At 44.3% G+C, this 17,438-nt stretch overlaps 1 pseudogene; it reads left to right on the forward strand.

Moving 5' to 3' along the window:
• LOC137095624 (dehydrodolichyl diphosphate synthase complex subunit DHDDS-like) overlaps nt 1–17,438 on the forward strand; it is a 74,427-nt pseudogene that overhangs the window by 47,514 nt on the left and 9,475 nt on the right.

Consider the following 17,438-nt stretch of genomic DNA (forward strand, 5'->3'; position numbering starts at 1 on the left):
AAGTACACAAATGAGCGAGCGATCAGGCACTGTATTGTATGACTTTGTGTTGGCAAAAGGAGCGCAGTGGTTGGAAGTACACAAATGAGCGAGCGATCAGGCACTGCATTGTATGACTTTGTGTTGGCAAAAGGAGCGCAGTGGTTGGAAGTACACAAATGAGCGAGCGATCAGGCACTGTATTGTATGACTTTGTGTTGGCAAAAGGAGCGCAGTGGTTGGAAGTACACAAATGAGCGAGCGATCAGGCACTGTATTGTATGACTTTGTGTTGGCAAAAGGAGTGCAGTGGTTGGAAGTACACAAATGAGCGAGCGATCAGGCACTGAATTGTATGACTTTGTGTTGGCAAAAGGAGCGCAGTGGTTGGAAGTACACAAATGAGCGAGCGATCAGGCACTGTATTGTATGACTTTGTGTTGGCAAAAGGAGCGCAGTGGTTGGAAGTACACAAATGAGCGAGCGATCAGGCACTGTATTGTATGACTTTGTGTTGGCAAAAGGAGCACAGTGGTTGGAAGTACACAAATGAGCGAGCGATCAGCCACAGTATTGTATGACTTTGTGTTGGCAAAAGGAGCGCAGTGGTTGGAAGTACACAAATGAGCGAGCGATCAGGCACTGTATTGTATGACTTTGTGTTGGCAAAAGGAGCGCAGTGGTTGGAAGTACACAAATGAGCGAGCAATCAGGCACTGTATTGTATGACTTTGTGTTGGCAAAAGGAGCGCAGTGGTTGGAAGTACACAAATGAGCGAGCGATCAGCCACAGTATTGTATGACTTTGTGTTGGCAAAAGGAGCGCAGTGGTTGGAAGTACACAAATGAGCGAGCGATCAGGCACTGAATTGTATGACTTTGTGTTGTCAAAAGGAGCGCAGTGGTTGGAAGTACACAAATGAGCGAGCGATCAGGCACTGAATTGTATGACTTTGTGTTGTCAAAAGGAGCGCAGTGGTTGGAAGTACACAAATGAGCGAGCGATCAGGCACTGAATTGTATGACTTTGTGTTGTCAAAAGGAGCGCAGTGGTTGGAAGTACACAAATGAGCGAGCGATCAGGCACTGTATTGTATGACTTTGTGTTGGCAAAAGGAGCGCAGTGGTTGGAAGTACACAAATGAGTGAGCGATCAGGCACTGTATTGTATGAGTTTGTGTTGGCAAAAGGAGCACAGTGGTTGGAAGTACACAAATGAGCGAGCGATCAGGCACTGTATTGTATGACTTTGTGTTGGCAAAAGGAGCGCAGTGGTTGGAAGTACACAAATGAGCGAGCGATCAGGCACTGTATTGTATGACTTTGTGTTGGCAAAAGGAGCGCAGTGGTTGGAAGTACACAAATGAGCGAGCGATCAGGCACTGTATTGTATGACTTTGTGTTGGCAAAAGGAGCGCAGTGGTTGGAAGTACACAAATGAGCGAGCGATCAGGCACTGTATTGTATCACTTTGTGTTAGCAAAAGGAGCGCAGAATAAAAGAATAAAAGACACTACAGGTATTTTTAAAAAATAGTCAGAAATGGGAAATGAACCCAAAAATGGCCCTGGTGTGGCCCAAACACAGCCAGAAACAGGGACCAACTAGAGCACACAGGCAGAGAAGAGCCTTAAATTTTTTAGAATTTTTTAGAGTTTTTTTTAAAGAATAAGTATTTTTTAAAAATAGTCAGAAATGGGAAATGAACCAAAAAATGGCCCTGGTGTGGCCCAAACACAGCCAGAAACAGGGACCAACTAGAGCACACAGGCACAGAAGAGCCTTAAATTTTTTAGAATTTTTTAGAGTTTTTTTTAAAGAATAAGTATTTTTTAAAAATAGTCAGAAATGGGAAATGAACCCAAAAATGGCCCTGGTGTGGCCCAAACACAGCCAGAAACAGGGACCAACTAGAGCACACAGGCACAGAAGAGCCTTAAATTTTTTTAGAATTTTTTAGTTTTTTTTAAAGAATAAGTATTTTTTAAAAATAGTCAGAAATGGGAAATGAACCCAAAAATGGCCCTGGTGTGGCCCAAACACAGCCAGAAACAGGGACCAACTAGAGCACACAGGCAGAGAAGAGCCTTAAATTTTTTAGAATTTTTTAGAGTTTTTTTTAAAGAATAAGTATTTTTTAAAAATAGTCAGAAATGTGAAATGAACCCAAAAATGGCCCTGGTGTGGCCCAAACACAGCCAGAAACAGGGACCAACTAGAGCACACAGGCACAGAAGAGCCTTAAAAAATTTTAGAATTTTTTAGAGTTTTTTTAAAGAATAAGTATTTTTTTAAAATAGTCAGAAATGGGAAATGAACCCAAAAATGGCCCTGGTGTGGCCCAAACACAGCCAGAAACAGGGACCAACTAGAGCACACAGGCAGAGAAGAGCCTTAAATTTTTTAGAATTTTTTAGAGTATTTTTTAAAGAATAAGTATTTTTTAAAAATAGTCAGAAATGGGAAATGAACCCAAAAATGGCCCTGGTGTGGCCCAAACACAGCCAGAAACAGGGACCAACTAGAGCACACAGGCAGAGAAGAGTCTTAATTTTTTTAGAATTTTTTAGAGTTTTTTTAAAGAATAAGTATTTTTTAAAAATAGTCAGAAATGTGAAATGAACCAAAAATGGCCCTGGTGTGGCCCAAACACAGCCAGAAACAGGGACCAACTAGAGCACACAGGCACAGAAGAGCCTTAAAATTTTTTAGAATTTTTTAGAGTTTTTTTTAAAGAATAAGTATTTTTTAAAAATAGTCAGAAATGGGAAATGAACCCAAAAATGGCCCTGGTGTGGCCCAAACACAGCCAGAAACAGGGACCAACTAGACCACACAGGCACAGAAGAGCCTTAAAAATTTTTAGAATTTTTTAGAGTTTTTTTTAAAGAATAAGTATTTTTTAAAAATAGTCAGAAATGGGAAATGAACCCAAAAATGGCCCTGGTGTGGCCCAAACACAGCCAGAAACAGGGACCAACTAGACCACACAGGCACAGAAGAGCCTTAAAAATTTTTAGAATTTTTTTGAGTTTTTTTTTAGAATAAAAGAAGAAAGGTATTTTAGAAAATATTCAAAAATGGAAAAAAACTCAGCTGGCCCTGATGTACAGCTCACAGGCAGGCAGGAGTCAGGGCAAACGATCTAACACAACCAAGAAGACCCAGCACACACCAACAGAAGAGTCAGTCTACCCAAGTCTTTGCTCCAAGCCACTCAAGCACCAAGCACTGCAGCACAACCCTCCCACACACCTCTCCTCCCTCGCCTCCGCGCAAGCAATGAGCTCCGCGGCCGCGCGGAGCTCCTTTTAAAGGCCTTCCCGGCCAATCAAAAGCAGCCACGGTGCACTGCTGGGGTGCTTGGGAGCGCCGGATTGGCTCCCAGGCACCAGCACTGCAGCACCACTCAGTCAGCAGCCTCCATGCCATTAACGACACGAGCTGAAGCTCGTAAAATACATGGGGCTGCTGCTTCGATATTTTTAAACCCTTCCGGGTTTAAAAATATGTTTTGATATCGCGTCGGATATGGCAAAAAAAAGATTTATTAACGAAATAACGAATTAACGAACTAAAACCGACAGGCCTAATAATGAGCAAAAGGCGACAATTTGGGTGAATGGTATACCATCTAAAGAAATTACAATCAAAAGAGGCACAAGACAGGGGTGTCCCTTATCACCCCTCATTTTCATTATGTCATTGGAAATATTACTGAGAAACATCAAAGAAAATGAGCAACTCCAGGGACTGAATATTGGAAGACAAAGATACAAATACAGGGCATACGCAGATGACCTGATATGCATAATGGAAGATCCAAGAGAAAACCTTTTAAATTGGCTGAAAGTTATTGAAGAATTCGGGAGGGTAGCAGGTTTCAAAATGAATAAGGGAAAGACAAAGATACTAACAAAAAATATGTCTAAGGAAAAACAAAAGATATTGGAGGACCTGTCAGGAGTTCAAACCTGCACAAAAATGAAATACTTAGGAATTTGGATAACGGCTAAAAATTCTCAATTATTAAAGAACAATTATGAAGCTAAATGGACTGAAATAAAGAAAGATTTGAATAATTGGAAACACTTAAATTTATCAGTCTTGGGAAAAATTGCAACAATAAAAATGAATATCCTACCAAAAATGCTGTATCTCTTCCAGAACATACCCATAATTAGAAATAACAAATTATTTGATAATTGGAACAAAGAGATCTCGAAATTTATATGGAACGGCAAGAAACCAAGGATCAAGTACACAAACATGATAGATCAAAGGAATAGAGGAGGAATGGGTTTACCTGATCTAAAATTATATTATGAAGCAAGTGGACTCTCTTGGGTGAAAGATTGGATTTCATTGAAAAAAGAAAGAATATTAACAATTGAAGGTTTTGACCTCAGATTTGGGTGGCACTCGTACCTGTGGTACAATCAAACACTAAAAGAAAAGAACTTCAACAATCACTTTATTAGGGCAGCGTTAATAAAGATTTGGAATAAATATAAAACAAGAATGTATCTAAAAACACCACTATGGGCATCACCATTAGAAGCGAAACAAAGAAGACTGTTAGGATGGACCAACTGGCCAATATATAAAGATGTATTAAAGAAAAAAGATAATGAACTACAACTGAAGACAAGAGAAGAGATAAACATCCAATTTACAAACGTATCCTGGTTCCAATACTTACAACTTAAAGAATACTACAATTCAGACAAAAAATTAGGCTTTATGATAAAGGAAGCCATATTGGACCAAATTTTAGGGAAAAAGAAAAAAAATATAACAATAATATATAATAAATTATTAGAGTGGGCTACCGAAAAAGAAATAATAAAAGAATGTATGATTAAATGGGCTAAAAATATAGGAAGACAAATACAATACAAAGAATGGGAACAAATTTGGACAAAAAAGATCCGATATACTTATTCGACTGATATGCAAGAGAATTGGTTAAAGATTTTTTATAGGTGGTACATGACGCCACAAAAATTAGGCATGATGTATGATACTGTAAGAAATAAATGCTGGAAATGTGAATTACATACTGGAATGTTCTACCACGTATGGTGGACATGCTCCATAATTAGCACATACTGGAAAATGATAAAACAAGAATGCGAAAAGATCTTAAAAACAAAGATTCACATGAAACCAGAATACTTTTTATTGGGAATAATAGATGAGGAATTGGAATTAGATCAGAATAAGGATATTTTGTTCAATTATTGTATCACAGCAGCAAGAATAGTTTTGGCAAAAAAATGGAAACAGAAAGAAATAGCCACAAAAGAGGAATGGACAAGTAAGATGAAAGAAATTAAAGATATGGAAAAATTGACGTTTGCATTAAAAGATTCATATGGAAAACCAATGAGAAGAACGGATTGGAAGCCATATGAGGAATATCTAACAGAAGACCAAGATAGGAAAGACACAAAAGAGGAGGAAGAATGAGTTTTTCAGAAAAAGGAAGAAAATAAAAAGACGGAACCAAAGAGAAGGAGCTTATGGAAGTCAGAAGACCCCCCGCACTTTCCCCCCCATAACCCCGCCCTCCCTTCCCTTCCCCCTGGATCCTATACACTCTCCGCACCCTCTTCCCCTAACCCAATTCTCACTCCTCTACCCAACCCAATTTATCCCTTCAACTGCCCCCTTACCTTTAATCCTGACTTTACCAATCCCCCTTGTCCCTCCTTTTTTTTTTACCTATATACCTGTATGAATATACCTCAATAAAAATTATTTAAAAAAAAAGAGATCAAGGAAGTTAAGTACCAATTGAACATGTCATCTGGAAATAAGGGGTAGAAAGTTAACTATTATATAAAGTGGGTGAATGTTTGTCATCATGACCTTGCCAAATGTTTGTTCTTGGCAATTATACATGAAGGACACCTGTTAATGATTGTACTGTGTAAATGTCAAGACATTTCTGCGCATGTATGAACCAGTGGTTTTCTGCTATAAATATTGAAGCAAGTCTGACTTCCAGGGTGTGTCAGATATTGCTTTCTGAACGCCCTATCAAGCTTGCTAGTAAATGCCTGAAATCAACTGCTGTCTCCATTTCCTTCCTCTCTGATTGTGCTCTAAATGATCTCGGGTAACGTATGTTCCGCAACAGTACATGTAGTATATAATAGGTAATTATTATATTAATTGTATTATTATTAGTATTATATTGCATTACATAATAATATAATGATCAATATTATATGTACATACAATATATTGTATTATTAGCATAGCACAATATTAGTAATATTGTGCTATGCAATATTGTACTATATAACTGGAGCCCCCAGTGGCACAGTAGGTTAAAATGCTGAGCTTGTTGACCGAAAGGTCACAGCTTCAAATCCGGGGAGCAGCATGAGCTTCTGCTGTCAGCCCCAGCTTCTGCCAACCTAGCAGTACAAAAACATGCAAATGTGAGTGGATCGCTACACCACGGTCTCCCTACCTGAACTAGCAGGGGTGGTCTCGAGCTTGGCATTGGAGTCCCAGCGGCTTTTTGTGCTGGGGAACTTCAATGTACACGTCGAGACTACCCTAACAGGAGCGGCTCAGGACTTCATGTTGTCCTTGGCAACCATGGGGCTGTCCCAACGGGTATCTGGCCCCACTCACAGTGCTGGGCACACGTTGGACTTGGTTTTCTGTCAGGGATGGGAGCACGGTGGCGGTGTTGAGCTGACCATCTCTCCGTTGCCATGGACAGACCACTACCTGGTCAGATTTAGACTCACTACACTTCCTAACCTCCGCAGGGTTGGGGGACCCATTAAGCTGGTTCGCCCCAAGAGGCTTATGAATCCGGATGGATTCCTGACGGCTCTTGGGGAGTTTCCCGCCACCTCAGTAGGTGATCCTGTTGATGCCCTGGTCATTCTCTGGAATGGGTAGATGACTAGGGCAATAGACACGATTGCTCCAGAACATCCCCTCTCAAGTAGCCGAGCTAAACCAGCTCCTTGGTTCAACGAGGAGTTGGCAGCGATGAAGTGGGAACTAGAGAGCGTGTGGCGTTCGGATCCGAGCGAGCCAAATCGAGCACGGTTTGTGTCGTTTCTAAGGACATTAAGATCGTCTGGGGAGGCCCTGCTCTCGGTCCCGCCTGCGTCACAGGCGCGCTTGGCGGGGACGAGAGACAGGGCTTTCTCAGTGGTGGCCTCTCGGCTATGGGATGCCTTGCCGGCAGACATCAGACAGGCACCTTCGTTGCTGGCGTTTCGGAAAAAGGTTAAGACCTGGCTTTATGAACAGGCATTTGGTTGAACAGTGCAATCAATCACGGAAGACGGTAAATGGAACATAGGAATGGCACAAGGATTATGAGAACGGATCTGATTTCACTGAGGCGTTATGTTGTGTGTGTTGACTGTCCTGTTCTGTTTTGTTAACTGTTGTGGGTTGATGTTGTTAATCCTGTTTGTCGCACTTGTTGCATGTTAATTGCACTAACACTGTTAATAATTTGTACCTTGTAAACCGCATAGAGTCGCCTGTCTGGCTGAAATATGCGGTATAAAAATAAAGCAAATAAATAAATAAATAAATAAGGGCATATGCCGCGGCAATAAAGGCCGCAAAGAAATCTTTCTTTGCGGCCACTATTGCGTCTGCGAAGAACCGTCCAGCTGAACTGTTTCGAGTTGTCAGAGGCCTTTTAAATCCCACCATTCAGGATTGGAGCCCTGGCAACTCAGCAGCTCGCTATGAAGCCTTTGCTCGGTTCTTCGCAGACAAAATCACTTTGATCCACTCTGGCCTGGATACCATATTAACGGCAGTCTCTGAGGATGTAGCTGGAGCATCTGCTTGCCCAGTTTTGATGGATTCGTTTCAATTGGTGAAACCCGAGGATGTGGACAAGATACTTGGAGGAATGAGGCCTACCACATGCATCCTAGACCCCTGTCCATCCTGGCTTTTGAAGGAAGCCAGAGGGGGATTGGCCGAGTGGGTAACGGTGGTAGTTAATGCCTCCCTTCGGGAAGGCAATATTCCAGCAAGCTTAAAACAAGCTATAATAAAACCACTGTTGAAAAAACCATCACTGGACCCCACTCAATTCGACAACTATCAGCCTGTTTCCAATCTTCCCTTTTTGGGCAAAATCCTGGAACGTGTGTTGGCTTCACAACTCCAGGTATTCTTGGACGACATGGATTATCTGGATTCGGCACAGTCTGGCTTTAGGCCGGGACATGGAACTGAAACAGTCTTGGTCGCCTTAGAAGATTATCTTCACCAGGAACTAGACAGGGAGAGTGTGTCCCTGTTGGTTCTGCTGGACCTCTCAGCGCCTTCGATACTGTCGACCATGGTATCCTTCTGGGACGCCTCGCGGGAATGGGCCTTGGAGGCACTGTTTTGCAGTGGCTCCAGTCCTTCCTAGAGGGCCGCTCTCAGAAGGTGTTATTGGGAGACACCTGTTCTACCCCACAACCATTGTCTTGTGGGGTTCCTCAGGGCTCAATACTGTCTCCCATGTTGTTCAACATCTACATGAAGCCGTTGGGAGAGATCATCCGGAGTTTCGGGGTACAATGTCATTTGTACGCGGATATGTCCAACTCTGTCACTCCTTCCCACCTTCTTCTAAGGAGGCTGTTCAGCTCCTGAACCGGTGCTTGGCCGCTGTAACGGTCTGGATGAGGGCTAACAAATTGAAATTGAATCCAGGCAAGACAGAAGTACTCCTGGTCAGTCGTAAGGCCGAACAGGATATAGGGTTACAACCTGTGTTGGATGGGGTCGCACTCCCCCTGAAGACGGACGTTCGCAGCTTGGGTGTGACCCTGGACTCATCGCTGAGCCTGGAACCCCAGGTTTTGGCAGTGACCAGGGGAGCATTTGCACAGCTAAAGCTTGTATGCCAGCTGCGCCCGTACCTTGGGAAGTCTGACTTGGCCACGGTAGTCCACTCTCTGGTTACATCCCGTATAGACTACTGCAACGCTCTCTACGTGGGGTTGCCTCTGAAGACTGCTCGGAAGCTTCAATTGGTCCAACGATCGGCAGCCAGGTTGTTAACAGGAGCGGCACTCAGGGAGCATACAACTTCTCTGTTGCGCCAGCTCCACTGGCTGCCAATTTGCTACCGGGCACAATTCAAAGTGCTGGCTTTAGCCTTTAAAGCCCTAAACGGTTCTGGCCCGACCTATTTGATTATAAAAATCAAATATATCAGATCTCACTCGCTGCCACCAAATTATAAAGATCTATTCAGATCACTAATCAATGCTGCCATCAATACTAAGAGCGACCATCAATGGTCAAGGGTTACCCAAATTTTAAAAGAGTTATTTACTTTGAAGGTATGCTTTTGGGATCTTCAAACTTTGAGGCACACGAGTCAGGTTTTGATGAACAATAACCAACAAAGTTTATTATTTAGAATGGGTACAAATGCTTCAATATCTTGGCTGTTACAGAAAATTGTGTCTTAAAAGCATGATGGTTACAAGAATGGTTCTATCTTTGTTACAAAAGAGTTTCTTCTCTCCCTCCAAAACAATACAAGAATCCCAACAGGACTGTGTCTCTGTCAGAGATTATTCAGTAGCCCAGATAAATCTAGCCTGATTCTATCCTGCTACTACCCAGCTATTCTCCTAATAGCTGTCAGTTTGCTTTAGCTACCCTGCTAGCAAACTCCTGGCCAGACTTAGGCCTTTTTTCCTAACTCTAACACCACTACACTTCTAAACTCCCTTTCTCTTCAAACCCCCAAACTCCAACAACTCTCTATAACTTACAATGCTCCTTTTTTCCCTCTCAGAGTCTCCTAAACTCCGCCCCCTTTTTCTCCACCAATCCCGGCCATTCCCTGCTGGCTTCTTGACTAGGCCATGCCCCCTGCTCTGAAACTCTCTAAGATGGCGTCTTCCCTACTCTAAAATGGCCGCTGATGCTTTGCCTTGCCCATTACCTATCCTTCTAGACCTACATGCTTTTCCAGGCCCTGCACCCTGGCTTCTAAACGGTAAGGGTTCTTTACATCCGAATGCATCTCCTCCTATGAACCAGTTAGGACGTTAAGATCATCTGGGGAGGCCCTGCTCTCGGTCCCACTGGCTTCACAAGCACGTCTGGCGGGGACGAGAGACAGGGCCTTCTCAGTAGTGGCCCCCCGGCTGTGGAACGCCATTTCTACAGACATTAGATCATCCCCCTCCTTATTGGCATTCAGGAAGAGAGTGAAGACCTGGCTCTTCGAACAGGCTATCAACTAAACAGTGCAATTGATTGATTACTGGAATATGGATTAATGGACAACGAGATCCGATGCTGATTCTATTGATGAGACGTGATGGATTGTTGTTTTCCTGTATTGTTGTATTGATGTCCTGATGTTAATTAATTGATATTACTGTTTTAAATGACTAATGATTTTGTACTGTATTGTTGATACTGGTTGTTAACCGCTCTGAGTCGCTGTTGGCTGAGAAGAGCGGTATACAAGTGAAGTAAATAAAATCAATCAATCAATAGGTACCGCTCTGGTAGGAGGGTAACAGCGCTCCATGCAGTCATGCCGGCCACATGACCTTGGAGATGTCTACGGACAACGCTGGCTCTTCAGCTTAGAAATTGAGATGAGCACCACACCCCAGAGTTGGACACGACTGGACTTAATGTCAGGGGACAACCTTTATCTTTAACTATTATACCACTAAGGAGCCCCCGGTGACACAATGGGTTACACCGCTGAGCTGCTGAACTTGCTGACCGAAAGGTTGGTGGTTCAAATCCGGGGAGTTGGGTGCCTTCCCGCTGTTGGCCCCAGTTTTTGCCAACCTAGCAGTTTGAAAACATGCAAACATGAGTAGATCAATAGGTACCACTTCTGCAATCATGCTGGCCACATGGCCTTGGAGGCATCTACGGAAAACACTGACTCTTCAGCTTAGAAATGGAGATGAGCACCACCCACCAGTGTCCGACACAACTAGACTTAATATCAGGGGAAACCTTTACTTGTACTTTACCTATGTTGACCAGCAGGATCTACTTTGAAAGGCTCAATTTTAAGAAATACATGAATAATTTGGATCCTCTAGCAGAAAATGTTATAATGCACAACCCAGGATATTGATGGACTGAGCGCAGCTCTAGTTTTGAACCAAGCTCTAGTTTGAACCAAGGCAAAACAGATTTGGCAGTAGTTGGAAAGTTGTTCCAGGTATTCCAGCCGCCTTGAGTCCTCTTGGGGAGAAAAGTGGGATATTAATAATAATAATAGTAATAGTAATAATTCAACCCCTTTTCCTCTTTCATGGACCATCTATTAACATCCTTGTCTTTCTTTCCTCAGACATCCTATTCTTGCCTAGTGTTCCAGCTGTGTTGTGGCCAGAATACCCTTTCTGGAATTTATGGGAAGCTATCCTTCAGTTCCAGATGAATTACAGTGCTTTGCAGGTAGGATAGCAAGTTAGAGGGTGGGCAGGTGAGAAAAAGTTACATTATCTACAGAAATCTGCCTGGTTGAAAATTTAGGAAACCCTTATTGCCCATTTCCAATTTTGGCAGCTGTACAATTTCACTGGAAAGGTTTATGTGTCAAGACTTGACTGGGTTTTTCCACTACTTAACTAAAAATTTACCAAAATCTACTTTAAAAATTCAAATGAGTTTTTTCCCCAAAAGCTTCCTGCTCTATCCCATGGACATCCTAGCTTTACTGCAAATCTGTGCAAAAAAATTATTGCATGCAAGAATATTCATGTACTTTTATAGCTAAGTTATTTTAAATTCTGCACTTCAATTAATAAAATCCAGGAGGGAATAAATAAAGAGAAAATAATTAATAAGAGGAATAATTAATATGTATATATAAAATCAAGAGTATTTTAGGCACACATCTTCCACTTCCTCCTTTTCGGGATACTCCAGGTGGAGCAGAAGGTCTAGGTCCTCGAGGTCTTCCTGATGGCATCGCCCCCCCCCCCCCCATGGGGCCTCCACCCTGCCCTGGCTTTTGGCAAATGGGCCCCTCGGGCCAAATGGTGTTTGTACAGGCCCCTTTGCCTGCGATGCCGATGCCTACCTTACCAGCTCCATCCACGACAGTGACTGCAGCTGCCTCTGTAGCTGCTTCATCAGCCTCCAGCGAGAGGCCATCTACATCCACCCAGATTGCTCCAGGAAGGGCTGCTTTGTGCGGACCCTCTGTTGTGTTGAATGATACTGATTTAAATTTGTGTAGTACTATTGCTGTGTCGACCTCATCCCAGCATCATGCTGCAGTGCCTGCCTGCAACCAGGATAGCCGGCCTGCTGACACCTCTGATGTTCTGACTGCCTCTCAAACTCACTTACAAGGTGACTCTACTCCCATGGGGCCTGAGAACTCTGGGCATAGGGTGGGGGAGCTAGATAGCTCTGACTCTGAGCAAGAACCTCTGGATGCTGCTCAACAGGGGGAAGACAATGGCACTTCTTTTATCCATCCAGCTGATGTCAACAAATTTGCTGCGCTAATTGACAGGATGATAAAAGCTTTAGACATCCCTGCCCCTAAACCTCCTGAACACGTGGAGGACCCCATGTTCCCTTCCGATGAACAGGTGGTGACTCCCGCCTCCCCTCTACTGGTATTACCATACCTCCATAAATTGGCTAAGATATCAGATTCATCCCCTGCTTTTGTCCCTGCAATTCCCCGTAGGTTGGATTCGCTCTATAAAATTGATGTGTCATCTGCTAAATGGGTCACGGTCCCACCTAAACCTAACACGGTGCTGGCCGAAGTAACAAAGACAAAGTGTCCAAAGAATTTCCTCACCATGCCCCCTGATAGGGACGGTAAGAAAATCGACATTCTGGGAAAAAGGCCCACTTTTCCGCAGGGTTATTCACCCAGATGGCACACTATGCCACCTTTGCTAGTGGTTATCAGACCTTGCCTTATATTGATTTACTGCCAGCAGACCAACAGCGATTCCCTAGGGCGCTGCAAGCTGAGGCCTTGCATTGTCGAAGATGCAGAAAGATTTTGCCAAGCACCTTGCCGAGGCTGCGGGCAATCTATTCTCTACCGCTACCTCATTGAGGAGACATGCATGGCTTCGTGCTTCAAATTTGTTGGAGGAAGGGAAGGCCCTCGCAGAGGACCTTCCCTTCCACAAGGACAGCCTTTTTAATCCGCAAACTGATGACAGGCTGAAACAGAAACAAGACGTAAGACAGGCAGTGGGTAAATTTGGATACTTGTGGCAACCCTATACCCAACAGCGTCAAAAATGGAATTTACCAGCCACCACCTTCCGTAGGAATTATGGAAATTCCAGTGGAGGTCCCTTTAGGAACAGGAATGATAACTCTTCCAGGTTCCAAGGTGGGAGGAGGACCCCCTATTTCTCAAGGTCCTGTAGCCAACCCTTTGGAAACAGATCCAAGAATCAGACGGGCCCCAAGAAGCATCTTTGACGCGCATGCCTCAGAGGATCCACGTGGGCCGCATGATATTCCTTTGCCTGTTGCAAAAGATTCAGCTCCTGTTATTCAGGCTTCTTCGCCTGCAGTTTTTCCCCAGTTTGAAGATAGACTTTCCTCTTTCTACCAGGGTTGGGCCACCATTACTACAGATAAATGAGTGTTGTCTATCCTTGCCGATGGTTATAACATTGAGTTCTTTGATAAACCAAGAGTGGGACATATCAAATGTACCCTGCCGTCGGGCCCCTTCTTAGAAGAAATTAAGATGTTACTAAATAAAGAAGCAATAGCTCCATTGGACCCTTCCATGTTTCCTTACTGTTTTTTCTCCCGTTATTTTCTGGTCTCCAAACGAGGAGGTGGGCTGCGTCCCATCCTCGATCTTAGACATCTAAATGAACATATCCGACCAAAAAAGTTCAGAATGGTTACTCTTGCTTCCATTTTGCCCTTGTTGTTTAAGGACACGTGGTTCACCACCATTGATCTAAAGGACGCGTACTTTCATTTATCTATTGCACACCACCACCGCAGATTTCTCGCCTTCATGGTGGGATGTCAGGCTTATTGTTTTAACGTCCTTCCTTTTGGGCTATCCACAGCTCCCCGGGTGTTCACGAAATGCATGTCAGTGGTGGCCGCCTATCTGCGCACAAGGGGGTGTGTGTGATGGTTTACCCGTACATTGACGACTGGCTGATCGTTTTGAGGCCGCGGGACCAGCTTCAAACTCAAATTTCTTGTGTTCTGTCCCTTCTCCAGTTTCTCGGCCTTGTTGTCAACATCGACAAGTCATCCCTGTCCCCCTCTCAACGGATCGATTTCATCGGTGCCACGCTGCACTCAGTTGCTCAAAGAGCCTTCCTCTTGGCAGACTGCTTTGCCAACCTGAGGGAGCTTGTACTACAGGTCATGTGTTCCCCTTTTGCAATGGCCAGACAGGTGCAGGTCCTGTTGGGACACATGGCCTCTACCACGGCTGTTACCCCATATGCCAGGCTGTGCATGCGGGCCCTCCAGTCTTGGTTCGTGTCAATGTTTAACCCCATCACGGACAACCTCTGTGCAGCTCACGTTGCCTGTCGCTGTCTGTCCCTCTGCTGTTGGAGGGATGAACTATGGGTGTGTGCGGGACTTCCCTTTCACCCTCCTTCCCCTACCCGTGTTATCACTATGGATTCTTCCCTCAAGGGCTGGGGGGCACATTCCCAGGGTCTCATTGGGCCCTGCTTAGCTTGCGGCGTGGAGGATAGGAGTGACTCTCTAGTTCCCTTCGAGACACTATCAACTCCAGTGCTAGCGATTATTGAGGCTGTGCACAGGGCCTCTACAAAACGCTCTTATTTGTATAAGTGGTCTAAGTTTAGTTCCTTTGCCCATTCTAACAGTCTTGACCCAGTTACTGTTTCCACGTCTGTTGTGTTAGACTTTTTGGTGTCCTTAGCAGACTTGGGCTTGTCCCACTCTTCCCTGAAATGTTACTTAGCTGCCATTTCATGGTTCAGACATAAATCAGGTTTACCCTCATGTTTTGCTGATCCCTTGGTCAAGACCTTTTTGAGAGGTTTTGCCAAAATCAGACCGCCAGTGGCTCCGATTGCTCCATCGTGGAGTCTAGAGGTTGTGCTATCTTGTCTTGTGAAACCGCTGTTTGAGCCCCTAGCAAGGATTGATTTTTCCTTCTTGTCATGGAAGACCGCTTTCCTTGTGGCAATAACATCTGTCAGACGATCAAGTGAATTATGTGCCCTACAGGTGGACCCTCCCTATCTCAAATTTCATAGGGATAGAGCAGTTCTGCGGACTGATGTGGACTTCTTACCTAAGGTCGCAACACGGTTTCACATGTCCCAGGAACTAGTACTGCCAGGTTTCTTCCAAAATCCGAATACACCCAGGGAGCGATCTCTGCATTTACTTGATGTACACAGAGCACTTGCTTTCTATGTTGATAGGATGGCACATGTTAGAAAGACACCGAGGTTTTTTATAAAATATCGCAAGGATGAGTTGGGTCTTCTGGTGTCATCACAAAAGTTTTCTTCCTGGATAGTTTCAGTTATCTGTTTATGTTATCGCATGATAGGCAAGGAGTTGCCATTGCAGGTCAGGGGACATTCTACTAGGTCAATGGCAACATCTACAGCCTTTTTAAAGGGAGTGCCGCTGGAGGCCATTTGCCGGGCGGCTGTTTGGGCATCCCCTTTGATGTTTGTATCCCATTATAAGGTGGATGCGGTTGCTAATAAGGAGCTGGAATTTGGTAGAGTGGTACTTTCTTCGGTGGTGGCATGATCCCGCCAGCCAGAGTTAGTAACTTGCTAATCTACCAAATGTACGATTCACAGTGACTACGACAGGAAATTATAAGTTGCTTCCCTGTAAATAGTTTTCTGAGTAGTCACCTGTGAATTCGTACATACCCCCCGTCCTCCCCTTGAGTATCATGCCACGACTTCTAGCTGCTTTTGCGGCTGAAAAGAACTGTCGGCTAGTCCCGCCCATGGGCTATATATACTCGGGGGGGGGAATGGGCGGGTCTAGCTGAGGGCTAAAATGTCCCATTTTACTTTCTAGAAGGTTCCGTAAGTTGCACTGTGCAGATGCAGAGATACCAAATGTACGAATTCACAGGTGACTACTCAGGAAACTACAGTTACAGGTAAGCAACTTATAATTATCAGAAAAGCATCCCCCAGACAACCCGCTATTCGAGAGGTTTGATGACGAGCACAGAATCGGTTGCACTTTGTGTTGAAGCTGGTTGCAAACACGTCTATCTCTGGAAAGCCCCAAGCCAGGAATAGCTTGTGGACCTCCTCCCAATTGAGGGACCATTCGTGATTTGCTAGTGGATTCCTGCTGAGAGTGTCCGCTAGCACATTCTCCTCCCTGGGCACATGTGTTACTAAAAGATGAATACCTCTCAGTATGCACCAATCCCAAATTTGCAGAGTCAGGGATGGGAATGCGTACCGCCCTGCTTGTTGAGGTAGTACATGACCGTGGTGTTGTCAGTCAGAACCTGTAATATCTTTCCCTGAACCAGCTTTTTGAAAGATTTTAAGACTGTCTGTGGCAAGAAGTTCTAATATGTTTATGTGCATAGAAGCCTCTCCTGCTCACCAAACACTGTGAGCGGTGAATCCTTGGGCATGTGCACCCCAGCCTATAAGGGAAGAGTCTGTAGTCATAGTAATGGCAGATTGAAGGAGATGAAAAGGAAGGCCCGCACAGACCCAACGGCCATCCGTCCAACATAACAGAATGGCAGACACATGGAGGAAGGGAAAGCTTGGTGTGAGGACTATTCTTGAGTGGGTTGAAAACCGAAAGGAACCATGACTGGAGAGGTCATAATCGCAGCCTGGCATACAGAGTAGTGGAAGCCATGTGACTCAGTAAAACCTGAAAGTGTCGGGCCAACAGCTGGGTGGAGTGTAATGTCATTTTGATAAGTTCCTGCAGATTGCAAAAAACGGTCGAAAGGAGGTAGGCCCTCTTGGTGACCGCATCTAAAAGAGCCCCAATAAATTGAATCTGGTGAGTAGGTGTGAGGGAGGACTTTTCCAAATTCACCACAAGTCCTAGAGACTGAAGAAAAGACAAAACAAAGGAGACATGATGTTGTAGATGGTCAGAGGAATTGGAAACTATAAGCCAATCATCAATATAAGGGTACACTATTATCCCCCTACTGCGGAGATGAGTTGCGACTATGGCCTTACATTTGGTGAACACTCATGGAGCTGAGGATAAGCCAAATGGCAGTACATTGTAGCAATAAGCCCTGTTTCCAACCATAAATGAGAGGAACCTATGGTGGTGTTGCGCTATAGAAAGATGGAAGTACGCATCTTTCAAGTCAATGGTGACAAACCAGACATCTCCCGACAATAATGGTATAATGGAGGACAAAGTGACCATACGAAACTTCTTGGGCAAAACGTATTTATTTAAGGCCCTGAGATCCAGAATAGCGCGGAGCC

Source organism: Anolis sagrei, chromosome Y, assembly GCF_037176765.1.
Source record: "Anolis sagrei isolate rAnoSag1 chromosome Y, rAnoSag1.mat, whole genome shotgun sequence".
Classification (NCBI taxonomy): Eukaryota; Metazoa; Chordata; class Lepidosauria; order Squamata; family Dactyloidae; genus Anolis; species Anolis sagrei.